The 14,256-nt window shown below is 40.5% G+C and overlaps 1 protein-coding gene across 4 annotated transcripts in view; it reads right to left on the reverse strand.

Annotated features, from left to right (window-relative positions):
* Positions 1 to 11,390, reverse strand: part of cd276 (CD276 molecule) — a 461,861-nt gene extending 450,471 nt beyond the window's left edge. For 2 of the 4 annotated variants that reach the window (XM_063070220.1, XM_063070221.1), the window contains exon 1: positions 11,137 to 11,388. The gene's annotated coding sequence lies outside the window, so the exon portion shown is untranslated. Of the gene's footprint in view, positions 1 to 11,136 lie in introns of all 4 variants that reach the window. The other 2 variants (XM_063070222.1, XM_063070223.1) reach the window with 2 other exon arrangements.
* Between the last annotated feature and the right edge of the window lie 2,866 nt (positions 11,391 to 14,256).

A 14,256-nucleotide genomic window follows, 5' to 3' on the forward strand; every position in this document is an offset into this window, starting at 1 on the left:
GCTCTTCCCTCAGCCCTGTAACATCTGGACAGCAAAGATGCATTCATCAAAATGCTCTTTATCAACTACAGCTCAGCATTCAATACTATCATCCCCTTAAAACTAATCAATAAACTTCAAGACCTTGGCATCAATAACGCCTTGTGCAGTTGGATCCTCGATTTCCTCACTTGCAGACCCCAGGTTTAGAACGGCAACAGCATCTCCTCCATGATCTCCATCAGCACAGATGCATCAGAAGGCAATGTGCTTAGCTCCCTACTCTACTCACTTTATAATTGTGACTGTCAATGCTAAGCACAGCTCCACAGCCATATTTCAGTTTGCTGACCTTGCCACTGTCGTTGGCCGAATCAGCACATAGGCGAGAGATTGAAAATCTGGCTGAGTGGTGCCACAACAGCCTCTCAGTCAATATCAGCAAGACCAATGAGCTGATTATTGACTTCAGGAGGAGGAAACTAGAGGTCATGAACCAGTCCTCATCGGTGGAGAGGGTCAGCAACTTTAAATTCCTCAATGTTTCAACATTTCAATGGATCTATATTCGGCCGAGCGAGTAACTGCCATCAGAAAGCAAGCACTGCAGCACCCCTACCTCCTTAGAAGTTTGCAAAGATTCAGCATGACATTCAAAAACTTGACAAAGTTCTCTAGATGTTCGGTGCAGAGTATATTGACTGACTGTATCACGGCCTGGTACAGAAGCACCCTTGACCAGAAAATCCAACAAAAAGACATGGCTCAGTCCATCACAGTTAAAGCCTTTCCCACCAATGAGCAAATCTACACGGAGCACTTTCACAGGAAAGCAGTAACCATCATCAAAGACCATCAGGCTCTCGAACCAGAGGGATAGCTTCACTCAATACATCACTGAATTATTGCCACACGCTATGGACGCCCTGTCTTCATTCTTGATATTCATTGTTTATTTATTTATTATTATTCTTTGTATTTGCACAGTTTGTTGTCTTTTGCATATCAGTTGTTTGCCCATCCTGTTGGATGCAGTCTTTCAATGATTCTATTATGTTTCTTGGATTTACTGTGTATGCCCACAAGAAAATGAATCTCGGGGTGGTATATAGTGACATATATGCAGTTTGATAATAAATTTACTTTGGACTTTGATTTATTATCCCTCTCAACCCCAACTCTTCTGGCATCTCCCTGTAACATTTGGCACCGTGACTAAACAAGAACCTATCAACTTCCATGTTAAATATACCCAATCACATGGTCTCCACAGATTCACCACCCTCTGGCTAAAAAAATTCCTCATCTCTGTGCGAAATGGATATCCCTCTATTCTGAGGCTGCGCCCTCTTGTCCTAGACTCTCGTACTGCACCTTTCAATATTCAATAGATTTCAGTAATATCCCATGCCAAAAGGTCTTGGTCCAAAATGTCGACTGTACTCTTTTCCATAGATGCTGCCTGGCCTGCATTTTGTGTGTGTTGTTTCAATAATACCCCCCTTCATTCTTCTAAACTCCAGCAAGTACAGGCCCAGAGCCAACATTCCTCATACATTAACCCTTTCATTCCCAGAAACATTCTTGTGAACCTCCTCTGGACTCTCTCTAATGCCAGCACATCTTTTCTCAGATCAGGTATCCAAAACTGCTCACAATACTCCACGTGCAGTCTGATCAATGCCTTGTAAAGCCTCAGCATTATATCTCTGCTTTGATATTCTAGTCCTCTTGAAATCAATGTGAACATTGCATTTGCCTTCCTTACTACTGACTCAATCAGCAAGTTAACCTTCAGGGAATTCTGCATGAGGATTCCCAAGTCCTTTTGTCTTTAATTAATAGTTAAAAAGGTATAAAAAAGACAAACCACCATCTGAGTAACAAATTATGTATTTAAATGAAATGAAACACAGTAAAGATTAGAATACTATCAATACTACCACAGTACAATAAAACTGTATTATCAGAGTATGCCATGTATGCTGCCGCATTCTCTTGATTGACTGTAAATGAACAAAACATCAACACGTACACCTAATGTAGATAATAGTCCGCCTTCACACAATGCTATTGACGACTGCAACCTGCAAATCTTCATTTTCATTGTAACATTCAAAATTATTGTTAAAACCTTCAACTTCTTCGTAGTTCCCAATTTGTATCAGTAATGACACAAGGATCGTTCCCTACGTGACTCCCTTGTCCATTCGTCCCTTCCCACTGATCCTCCTCCTGGCACTTATCCTTGCAAACGGAACAAGTTCTACACCAGCCCCGACGCCTCCTCCCTCACTCTTTTTTTTTCCATTTTTTTATATGTATAAAACTACAATTATTTATACATTCTTAAGTACACATTGAGATGATATAAAAGGAAGATAAACATTTAAATAGATAATTATGTACTGTGGTAAATCTAACCTATTAGGCTAAGTAATGAAATTAGTTGTTAAGAAAAATGGTAATAATAGTTTCCATACAACCCTTCTGGACCATTTCCACTGGTCCAAAATGTTGCATACAAGCCTATATACCAACCATTGTAGGTGTTTATATCCCAATTTGTTCGTGCTTGTTCCTGCCCGCAGACATAATTATCCAATCCCTATGTACTTATTTACTTAATTTTTTCATTTTTTTTTATCCCTTTCCCAAATCTTTCCCTTTACTTGTGTTAACTCTCTATTTTCCAAAAAAAAACAACAAACATTTAGACTAGGGCTGCTTACGTTAGCAATATTACTGTGTTGATGAGAAGAGCAATATAAATCATTAGGACAGTCATCTAAAGTCTGCTCGCATTGGGGTTATATATTCAATCCATTTATTCCAGATTTGATAAAATGTTTCTTTTTGAGTTCTCAGGGAGTAAGTCAACTTTTCCATTTTAAATATTTCCAAGATAATTTCGTACCAATCTTCTAATGTAGGTGGTATTGGATTTAGCCATTTTCTAGTGATTGATTTCTTACTTGCTGCTAAGAGGGCCTGCAGCAACTTTATATCTTCCTTCTGTTCAAGGAACAATACATGCCCCAAATAGAGCGTCTCAAAGTTCAGAGGTATCTGGGACCTAAGTACCTTAACTAATGTTCTATGAATACCTTCCCAAAATAGACTTAATTTAGGGCAATCCCAGAAAATATGAAAATGATTTGCCTCCTTGGAGCCGCACCTTCTCCAACACATCACATTTGTATCTTTATATTTTTCCTGATATGGGGTCTTGAAGTATCTTATAATGTTTTTCCAACAATGTTCTCTCCAAGTCAAAGAATTAGTCGAGGACCATTGAAAGCTGCAGATCTTCCCCCAAGCCTCCTCTGAAAGTACCAACCCCGCTTCTTTCTCCCACTTCTCTTTAATATACAGTGTATTTACATTTTTAGCATGGGAGAGTGCATTATATAGGCGAGAAACTGATTTACTAGGTATTGAACTGCAAGCCGAATTCAGAATCTTGAAAAATTCTAATTCTACTGTTGATAGGTCTGTATATCTACAACTCTACCTAAAAAAGTCATTATGTTCTAGGCCATGTTTGTCCTGCAGGATTTGGAAACTTAGTAATACTCTTTTATCTATAAATGAGAGGTAGGTTGTAAGACCTTTCTTTATCCATAGCTCAAATCTTTTATCTCCTCTGTTGGGAAGGAATTCGGTATCATATACACACCATCTAAAGAGTTTTAGCATGTTATTAATTCCACATGAATTAACCACCTTCTGCCATACTTTTAATGTAAGATTTATCCAAGCATTATTAAATTTTTCCAACTGGGCCATCAATCCTTTGTCAGCTATTGAGGCCTGAAGAGGAAAACTGTCAACTAATCCAAATTCTATTTCCTTCCATCTAGCCTTATATTCCCTATTACACCAATATAACAGCGGGGTTATCTGTGAGGCATAAAAATAATTTCTCAGGCAAGGAAGAACCATACCTCCTCTTTCCTTCCCTAACTGTAAGGTGTTATATCGAATTCTAGGTTTCCTTCCTTGCCAAATGAAGCGGGAAATCCATTTGTCCCATTCCCTGAATTGATTATCATCCACCTCCACTGGTAAAGTACGGAAAAGATATAATAACTGAGGAAGAATATTCATTTTTATAGTATTTATCCTTGAATTTAAACTTAAAAAGGGGATAAGATTCCATCTATGCATATCTGCTTTTATCTCTGAGATTAATGGCCCATAATTTACCTGTGACAGTGTTGAAAGATCCTTCGGCAGGGTTATTCCTAAATATTTTAATGATTTAGCTTCCCACTTAAGATCGTATGTATCCTGCAATTTTTTGGATGGTGTATAATTTAGGGACATAACCTGTGTTTTCTTTACATTTATTTTATAACCTGATATTTTCCCAAAGTCATCCAACAGTGTAAACAATCCTATAAATGATTTTTCTGGTTCACTCAGATAGACCAAAACATCATCTGCGAATAACGCCACTTTCTGTTCAATCCCTGCCACCTTGATACCTTTTACGATTTCGCTCTGTCTTATTAGTTGGGCAAGTGGTTCAATATATAGCGCAAAAAGGAGAGGAGAAATTGGGCATCCCTGTCTAGTGCCTCTCTCTAAAATGAAGGAGTCAGAGAGGTCCCCATTTATCTTAATTCGGGCTGTAGGGCTGTCATATAGAGTCCGAATTACTTTAATAAACCTTTCTTGAAAGCCGAATCTTCCTAACACTCTGTATAGGAATGCCCAACTAACCGAATCAAAAGCCCTCCCTCACTCTTAAAATAACATTCCATTATGGAATTGAAGAAATAGAAGGTGGAGTGAAGGAAATCAGCAGTGATCATGATCAGATACAGAGGATGAATTTGTAATTTTTTTTAAAGTCTAGTCATTGGTAAAGAACACAAATCTCCTAGATTGTTACAAAAACACAGTGTAGATAATCTTACCCACCTCAACTCTTAACTGATTCCAGAATCTAGGAACTCGCTTTCGAGAACTCTATGAATCATGTTCTTAGCATTATTTATTTATTTAATTAATTATCATTATTATTTTGTATTTGCACAGTTGGTCTTTTACACACTGATTGTTTGTCATTTTTGGCATGTACTGTCATTTTTCATTGATTCTATAGTACTAGTTTGTTCTACAGTGAATGCCTGCAAAAATAAATCTCAGGATGTTGTTCAGTCATTGAGTCTGACTCTTCGTGACCTCATAGGGTCCATAGGGTTTTCATGGCAAAACACGGGAAGCAGATTGCCAGGCCTTTCTTCCGTGAAGATACTGCTGCTGCCCAGGTTGGGACCCGGCTGTGTTTGACCATCTGCCTTGAAGTCCAGTGCTGAAGCCACTACACCACCAGCCGGCCCAACATATAAATACTTTGAAAATAAATTTACTTTGAACTTTGAGAAGTCGCCTGATTCATCAATACTCTTCAGGGAACCTGCTGCCCTTACCGTCTGATCGATACACAAACACAAAGAAATGGGGAAGAGAAATTCCAGGGATAAGGATTTAAAACCAGAATGCAAATTTTAAGACTGCCATGCTTGGCTGGAATCAAACGTAGGGCAACTGGCTGAGGTCCATGGGTGGGGACACAGCCTTGGGTGAAGATATTGTTATTCACATATGCTTTGGGGATGACGACACAGAGAAATATTCTGGCAAAATTTTTCATTTCCTCTGGCAATCCCAGCAGACACTGACGCCACATTGTGATCTCTTCACGTCTGATTGATAGACTTACCACGGCTCAATAATAAAAACTTTCCTGGTCTTCCCGCTCTTGCTATACAAACATTGTACAAATGCTCTGTTGCATATTAGGGGAATGTAATTACTTTTTAACTAATTGCACTCTTTGTCCTTACAGACTAGATGTCATGTGGTTTCATGCCAAACTTTGTACAGCTTTAGAATCCACCTCAGAGCACTCAGAATGAAACAGAAACTATGTCAATTTCAGACAATTTCTCTATGATATTCATCCTATTATCCAGGACAGCAGTGCTACCAAATATGGCATCGAACATAAAGATTTAATCTACATGCCTTTGCCACTGGCTGTAACAATGAGTCCTTGGAATAAAACTTTGATATCTTTGGCCCAAAGCAGTCCACAGTGATAAACGTGGACACCACACACTAGTCAGCCACAAGCTTCACCTGTAACTCTCTCGCGTTCCTGAACAGACCTGTGCTGCAGTCCTGAGTGAATTTAGCTATTTAGCTCCATTACTGAAAGAAAGTTTCTCACCAAACTTGCAAATGTTGATAATTGTGCATGTACAATAAATGCATAGATTCAATGTATGAACAGTCATAAAGTTATAGAGCCTACAGTACAGAAACAGGCCATTTGGCCCATCTAGTCCATGCCAAGTTGACCTTCTGCATACTGTAGTCCCATCTAATTTTCCATTACTCTCGTTCAAATTTCCCTTAAACATTGCAATTGAACCTATATCCACCACTTCTGCTGGCAGCTCATTCGACACCCACATCACCCTCTGAGTGAAACAGTTCCCACTCAGGTCCCCCTTAAATATTTCAGCTTTCGGCCCAAACCTATGACTTCTAGTTCTAGTCTCACCCAACTTCAGGGGAAAAATAGCCAGCATGTATTTACCCTATGTATACCTCTCATAATTTTGGATACCTCTGTAAGACCTTCCTTTATTCCCATACGTTCCAGAGAACAAAGTCCTAACCTGTTCAATCTTTCCCTGTATCTCAGGTCCTCAAGCCCCAGCATATCATCATAAATTATCTCTGAACTCTTTCAAGCTTAAGTTGGTCAGAAATACAAAGAAATAGCTTGCAATTATAACATAGGCAGGGGCATTCAGTTGCCAAGCCAGATCCAACTTTCCATCAGCTCACAACTTCAAGACATCCTATAAGACAACACAACCAATGTATTATTTTGGGAATGTAATCACTGCTATCATGCAGGGAAGATGGCTGCTAAGCTATGTGCACCAGGTTCCCAAAGAGATTCTGCAGATACTGGAAATCCCAGAGTTACACACACAAAATGCTAGAGGAACTCAGCAGGTCACACAACATCTATGGAAAGGAATTAAGAGTCGCTGTTTCGGCTGAGACTTTTCATCGATTCTCGGCCCAAAATGGCAAATTCTTCATTCCTTTCCATTGATGCTGTTGAGTTCCTCCAGTATGTTGTTGTGTTACAAAGGTGATTAGTGAATATTCTCTTAGTGATGTTGGTCAAAGGGGAAATATCGACTTGAAAATGATCAATGTCAGCAAGGGAAGAATGCATTGACTGAAATGTCCTCCGACAACACTCAGAACCACACAGGCTTGACGTGATCCAAAGTTATGTTTAGTTAATCTCAGTAACAACTTTCTAAAGGCATTGAGAGGAATCAAAAGAATTTGAAAAACGCTTGTAAGAGTTTACTGAGAAGTCACAGCTTGTTTTCAAGAGTGAATTTGGAAAATAATACACAAAAATCAGAGCCGTAATTAAACGGTAATTAATGCTAATTATTCAGCCACTGCAAAGTCAAGTTTCTAGATTATTTATTGTCATTCATCAGTACACAAGTGTAAAGCAGAACAAAATAATTGTTACTCCAGATACGATGCAGCATTAAAAAAAATAAAAAACCATAATAAATATAAATACATAAAATTAGTTTACATACACAAAGAGATTTATGTGTGTAAAGTGGTGCTAGATACAGGAGGATCTGTACATAAGGTGACTCTGACAGTAAATGGTAATGTAATGGTAGTGGGCAATGTGGTGAGGTGAGTTAATGGGTAGAGGTGTCGATCAGCCTGACGGAGTAACTGTTTTTGACTCTGGTGTTCCTGGCCCGGATGCTGCATGGCTTCTTCTCTGTTGGGAGTGGGACAAACAGTCCACTAGCAGGGTGGGTGAGATCCATAATGATATTGCTCAAGTATCAAGCTGAAGTTTATTGTCATTCAACCATACACATGTATACTGCCAAATGAAACAATGGACCACCAGCCCAAGGTACACAATACAGTACATATAATGTATTATATGTTCTGAAGCCCAACACGCAACCTTTCGGGAACAGCTTCTTACTCTCTGCCATCTTTATGCCGGTTTTTTCCATATATACAGTATGTCATTTGCTGGTGGGCAGCTGGTACCAGGGATGAATTGGCCAAGTTTAACTACCCGTGTGGAGCTGTCCTGTCTGCCGCAGTGCAGTTTCCATACCACACAATGATGCAGTATGTTAGGATGCTCTCAACTGCGCATTTATAGAAAGTCATGAATTTTGTTGTGTATAGTCCAGCTCTCTTCATCTTCCTTAGGAAGCAAAGGTTTTGATGAGCTTCTGCAACTGTGGCGAATGTGCTCTGGGACCATGATGCTAACTCCAAGGAGTTTGAAACTTTCTTTTGTGCGTAGGCAAGTGGGAGAATCTGAGAAAAGTCGATGAGAATTGGGGAGGAATAAAAACTGAATTAATGTACAATTAGTGTAAGTAGGCCAATGTTACTGACATATGCACAAGAGCAATCCAAAACTTACCAGCACCAGCATCACAAAGTGGTTGATGGTCAGTGTAGAGTGCAAGGGCCAAAGGGCCACTTTATGTGTGGTATTTCTATAACTATGACTGGTAATTTTTGTTGCACGAGATTTTGAAAACCTATGGGATTACGGGTGGGAGGCAGACATGTGGGGTAAGGTTCAGAATCAACAGACAATAGACAATAGGTGCAGGAGTAGGCCATCCAGCCCTTCGAGCCAACACCACCACTCATTGTGATCATGGCTGATCATCCACAATCAGTACCCTTTTCCTGCCTTCTCCCCATATCCCTTCACTCCGCTATCTTTAAGAGCTCTATCTAACTTTTTCTTGAAAGAATCCAGAGAATTGGCCTCCACTGCCTTCTGAGGCAGAGCATTCCACAGAACCACAACCCTCTGTGTGAAAAAGTTTTCCTCAACTCCATTCTAAATTGTCTACGCTTTATTCGTAAACTGTGGCCTCTGGTTCTGGACTTCCCCAACATTGGGAACATGTTTTCTGCCTCTAGAGTGTCCAATCCCTTAATAATCTTATATGTTTCAATCAGATCCCCTCTCATCCTTCTAAATTCCAGTGTATACAACCCCAGTTGCTCCAATCTTTCAACATAAAACAGCCCCTCCATCCCGGGAATTAACCTCGTGAACCTACGCTGCACTCCCTCAATAGCTAGAATGTCCTTCCTCAAATTTGAAGACCAAAACTGTACACAATATTCCAGGTGTGGTCTCACCAGGGCCCTGTACAACTGCAGAAGGACCTCTTTGCTCCTGTACTCAATTCCCCTTGTTATGAAGGCCAGCATGCTATTAGCTTTCTTCACTGCCTGCTGTACTTGCATGCTTACTTTCAGTGACTGATAAACAAGGACACCTAGATCTCGTTGTACTTCCCCTTTTCCTAACTTGACACCATTCAGATAGTAATCTACCTTCCTGTTCTTACCACCAAAGTGGATAACCTCACACTTATCCACATTAAACTGTATCTGCCATGCATCTGCCCACTCACCCAACCTGTCCAAGTCACCCTGCATTATCTCAACATCCTCCTCACATTTCACACTGCCACCCAGCTTTGTGTCATCTGCAAATTTGCTAATGTTACTTTTAACCCCTTCATCTAAATCATTAATGTATATTGTAAATAGCTGCAGTCCCAGCACCGAGCCTTGTGGTACCCCACTAGTCACTGCCTGCCATTCTGAAAAGGACCCATTAATCCCTACTGTTTGTTTCCTGTAATAGTAACAAATCAGGTTTGTTATTACTGACATAGGTCATGAAATTTGCTATTTTGCAGCAGCAGTGCAGTGCAAAGACATAAAAATTAATATAAGTTCCATAAATCAATACACAGGCCCACCACTGCCTGGAAGGAGTTTGTACGTTCCCCCCCCCCACCCCCCGCGTGACTTTCCTCCGGGTGCTCCAGTTTCCTCCCACAGTCCGAAGACCTACCAGTTAGTAGGTTAATTGGTCATTACAAATTGTCCCATGACTAAGCTCGGATTAAATTGTCCTATGAGTCGGACAGGACTGGCCTATTCCACACTATATCTCAATAAATAAATAAATAGATAGATAGATAGATAGATAGATAGATAGAATAATTTGTGTTCACGGACTGTTCAGAAATCCAATGGCTCACAGGAAGCTATTGCCAACGATTCCAATAAATGCAAAGCATGTCTGATGGGCCAAATCAGTTTATTATTGAAGATCAAAATCAGGTTTACAATCACTGGCATATGCCATTCATTTTTTTTTGTTCTGTAGCAGTATACAGGGCAAGACATAAAAAATTACTCTAAGATACAAATAAGTAAATACTGTTCAGAAATCTGAAGGCAGAATGGAAGAAGCTGTTCCTGAAAGGTTGAGTATGGGTCTTCAGGCTCCTGTACTTCCTCCCCAGTGTTAGAAATAAGAAAAAGGCATGTCTCAGATGGCGACGGTCTGTGATAATAATTATCACATACACAGAGATACGGGAAAGAACTTTGTTTTGCTGCTGTCAAACTGATCATTCCGAAGTGGGTCACTGAGGTAGTAAAAAAGGGAAAGCAAGAAGAGAACGCGGGAAATGGTGTCACAGTTACAGTGAAAACACAGTGCAGGGGGACAAGTGAGGTGCAAGGGCCGTAACGAGGTAGATGGAGAGATAAAGAGTTCGCCTTTTAGTTGAAGTAACTGGGGAAGAATTGGACATGATTACAATCAGTCTGATTATACAGACCAAGTGCTGCAAATTGAGGATTAGGCCCAACCACTTGCCGCTCCTCCAACGCTCTAGGGTAAAATGAGTTCATGGCATACAGAATATCTATTTAGGATTTCGAGAAATAATTCCAAGCTGCAACAAAAAGACAATGAACTAAGCGCGTGGATCGCAATGACCGATGACACTCACTCACTCGGAGTTCATTCCTTTAAGACGTAGCTGTACATATTGTGATGTGAATAGATTTTATTTTAGCTCAAATGCTAAATTTTTTCTGCTGCTTGTATGAACTGGACTTTGCCTTTATGCCCAGCCATTTCCGCCCTCACAAACTCTTCCCACTTTCTATCAGTACTTCAGTGGCTTTTCATTGAAACAAAGAAGAAAGCTTACTCACCCCTGTCAGTTAACGCCGGGTCAAAGAGAAATCTGATCGCGATTATGTCTAAAAGTCTTCCAGCCCTAGGCAACCGCAGCTCAGTGCACTCAGGGCGGGGGGCGGCCACCGTGAATCGGTAAGGAACATGCAAAAAAAAAGCAGGGATTAAAACTTGGTGCAAACGACGTAGATCGTTGAATAACCTCTCAGATCCCCTTTCCTGCCGGTGATGTCAGCACACCGGACGAAAATTACTCTCAGCCACTTCATTGGTTACGGTTGAACCGTTTGAGGGAGTTCCCTGAGGGGATCTTTGCCAAGATCACGCTCCCTCTATCCTGCTAGCATTTCCAGCGTGGAGACTAACTCCACCTCCGCCAGTATCCCACCTACAACTTACAGAATCAAACACCCTATTATGTGGGAATCACTTCTATCCTGGTAGTTTGACAGTTTTAAGCAACCATGTCCACCCCACCCCCCAAGTTTTCTTTGGTGTTGTAACGGTGTATCTGCTTCGATTCTTTTAATTTGTGGGTATAAGCAGGCACAAGGACAACACATTATTTGTTTGGCGGGTTAATTAAACTAGGACTTGAGCTCTGCTTCTAAAAGAACCAGACTCTGTCTTTAAATGCAGTTGTTTTTCCCAACATCACCCCAAGATTTCACCAATTGCTGCTTTCCTAAGTTATCAGAACTGCCTCCACACACCTGTAATTTCTAATTTCAAAGTAAATTTATATTGAAACTAATAATGTCATGAGAAACTCTACTACCTCAAGATTCATTTCCTTGAAGGCATTCGCAGTAAAAACAAAGAAAATACAAATACAAAGAATATCAAAAATAAATTGCACTGAAAACATGAGTTGTGGAGCCCTTTAAAGTGAGTCTATAGTTTTTGGGATCTGCTCGAAGTTGAGATGAGTGGCATTACCCACCCTGGGTCAGAAGCCTGATGGCTGAATGGTAACAACTTCTCCTGAACCCAGTGGTGTGGTACCTAAAGCTCCTGTACCTCCGTCTTGATGGCAGTAGTAAGTGTGTGGTCTGAATACTGGGGAACCTTGATGATGGATGCTGCTTTCTTATGGCAGATCTCCTTGCGGGTATGCACACTGGTGGGGAAGGTTTTGCCTGTGATGGACTGGACTGCATCCACCACTTTTTGTAGGCTTTTCCATCCTTGGGCATTGGTGTTTCCATATTGGGTTGAGATGCAACTACAGGATACTCTCCACTGTGCATTTGTAGAATTTTGTCAAAGTTTTAGATGTCATGCCGAATAAGTTTAACCTTTAAATATGCAGAGTATTTATACTGTGATGTTTATGTTACAAGCAGATAGAGGAACAGCATCTCCAATTCCCACTTGGTAGTGTCCAACATGATGGCATCAACAACAATTTCCCTAACTTCTGATAACTACCCCCCTCTGTTCCCCTTATTTTGCCATTATCCCTCCAACCCTATCACCCCATCTCTTCTCCCTCACACCCACTCTTTTGGTTTGCTCATCACCCACAATTCTCTCCACATTTCCCTTCTGTATATTCCACGATCCACTGTCCATCTTCTTTAGCCCTTTGTCATTATTGTATAGAATTTAGAGCTAAGAGCTAAGGTACCGGTGACCCCTGTTTCCATCCAGGGGGTCAGCGTGGACATGGTGGAGGATTACAAATACCTGGGGATATGAACTGACAATAAACTGGACTGGTCTAAGAACACTGAGGCTGTCTACAAGAAGGGTCAAAGCCATCTTTTTTTCCTGAGGAGACTGAGGTCCTTTAACATCTGCCAGACGATGCTGAGGATGTTCTACCAGTCTGTGGTGGCCAGTGCTATCATGTTTGCTGTTGTGTGCTGGGGCAGCAGGCTGAGGGTAGCAGACACCAACAGAATCAACAAACTCATTCGTAAGGCCAGTGATGTTTTGGGGATGGAACTGGACTCTCTCACGGCGGTGTCTGAAAAGAGGATGCTGTCTAAGTTGCATGCCATCTTGGTCAATATCTCCCATCCACTACATAATGTACTGGGTGGGCACAGGAGTACATTCAGCCAGAGACTCATTCCTCCGAGATGCAGCACAGAGCATCATAGGAAGTTATTCCTGCCCGTGGCCATCAAACTTTACAACTCCTCCCTTGGAGGGTCAGACACCCTGAGCCGATAGGCTGGTCCTGGACTTATTTCATAATTTACTGGCATAATTTACATATTACTATTTAACTATTTATTACTATTCTATTACTATTTATTATTTCTATTATTATTTATTATTTCTATTATTATTTATTATTTCTATGACTATTACTATTTACTAATAGTAATATTACTATTACTATTTCTATTACTATTTATTATTTATGGTGCAACTATAACGAAAACCAATTTCCCCTGGGATCAATAAAGTATGACTATGACTATGACTATTTGCACCTATCACCTCGTAGCTTCAATCATTACCACTCTTCCGCTCTCTTTCTCCTGCCTATCATTCATGCTCACCTGGATCTACCCATCACCCGTCAGCTCATGCTCCACACTTTTATATAGTTATACCTACCCTCTTTCTCCCCAGTCTAGATGAAGCATCTCAACCCCCAAATGTTGACTGTCCACATCCCTCCACAGATGCTGCCTGACCTACCAAGTTCCCCTAGCATTTTGTGTTGTATTCTTACAAATACTTCAGTGTTCAATGTCTCATTACCCTAAAACTGTGTTTATGTATAAAAACACAGAACTCTCTTCCTATTAATTTTTTTAGAATGACTAGTCCTATATGTGGGGGGGGGGGCGGTGGGGCATCATGGGAACCACAGCACCAGAACAGATAGTGGAGTGGTTGTGGAGGTTCGAGGCTGCATATATTTCAATGCAAAGGGTATTATAGGAAAGGCAGATGAGCTTATTTCATGGATCAGCATGTGCATTGATGACATTTTTAAAAAATTTTAAAGCTTTAAGGTGCATTACCACCACCTGCTATATTGGAGTGTGGATCGTTGAATAAACAGGAGAAGGGAAAAGAATTGCATTCCCTAAATTCTATACAATAAAGCTGAGTCTTTCAGATACTTCATTATACAGATCTGTATTTCTCTTGAATTCCCACTTAAGATGTCT

This window comes from Mobula hypostoma, chromosome 18 (assembly GCF_963921235.1).
Source record: "Mobula hypostoma chromosome 18, sMobHyp1.1, whole genome shotgun sequence".
NCBI classification, from domain to species: Eukaryota; Metazoa; Chordata; class Chondrichthyes; order Myliobatiformes; family Myliobatidae; genus Mobula; species Mobula hypostoma.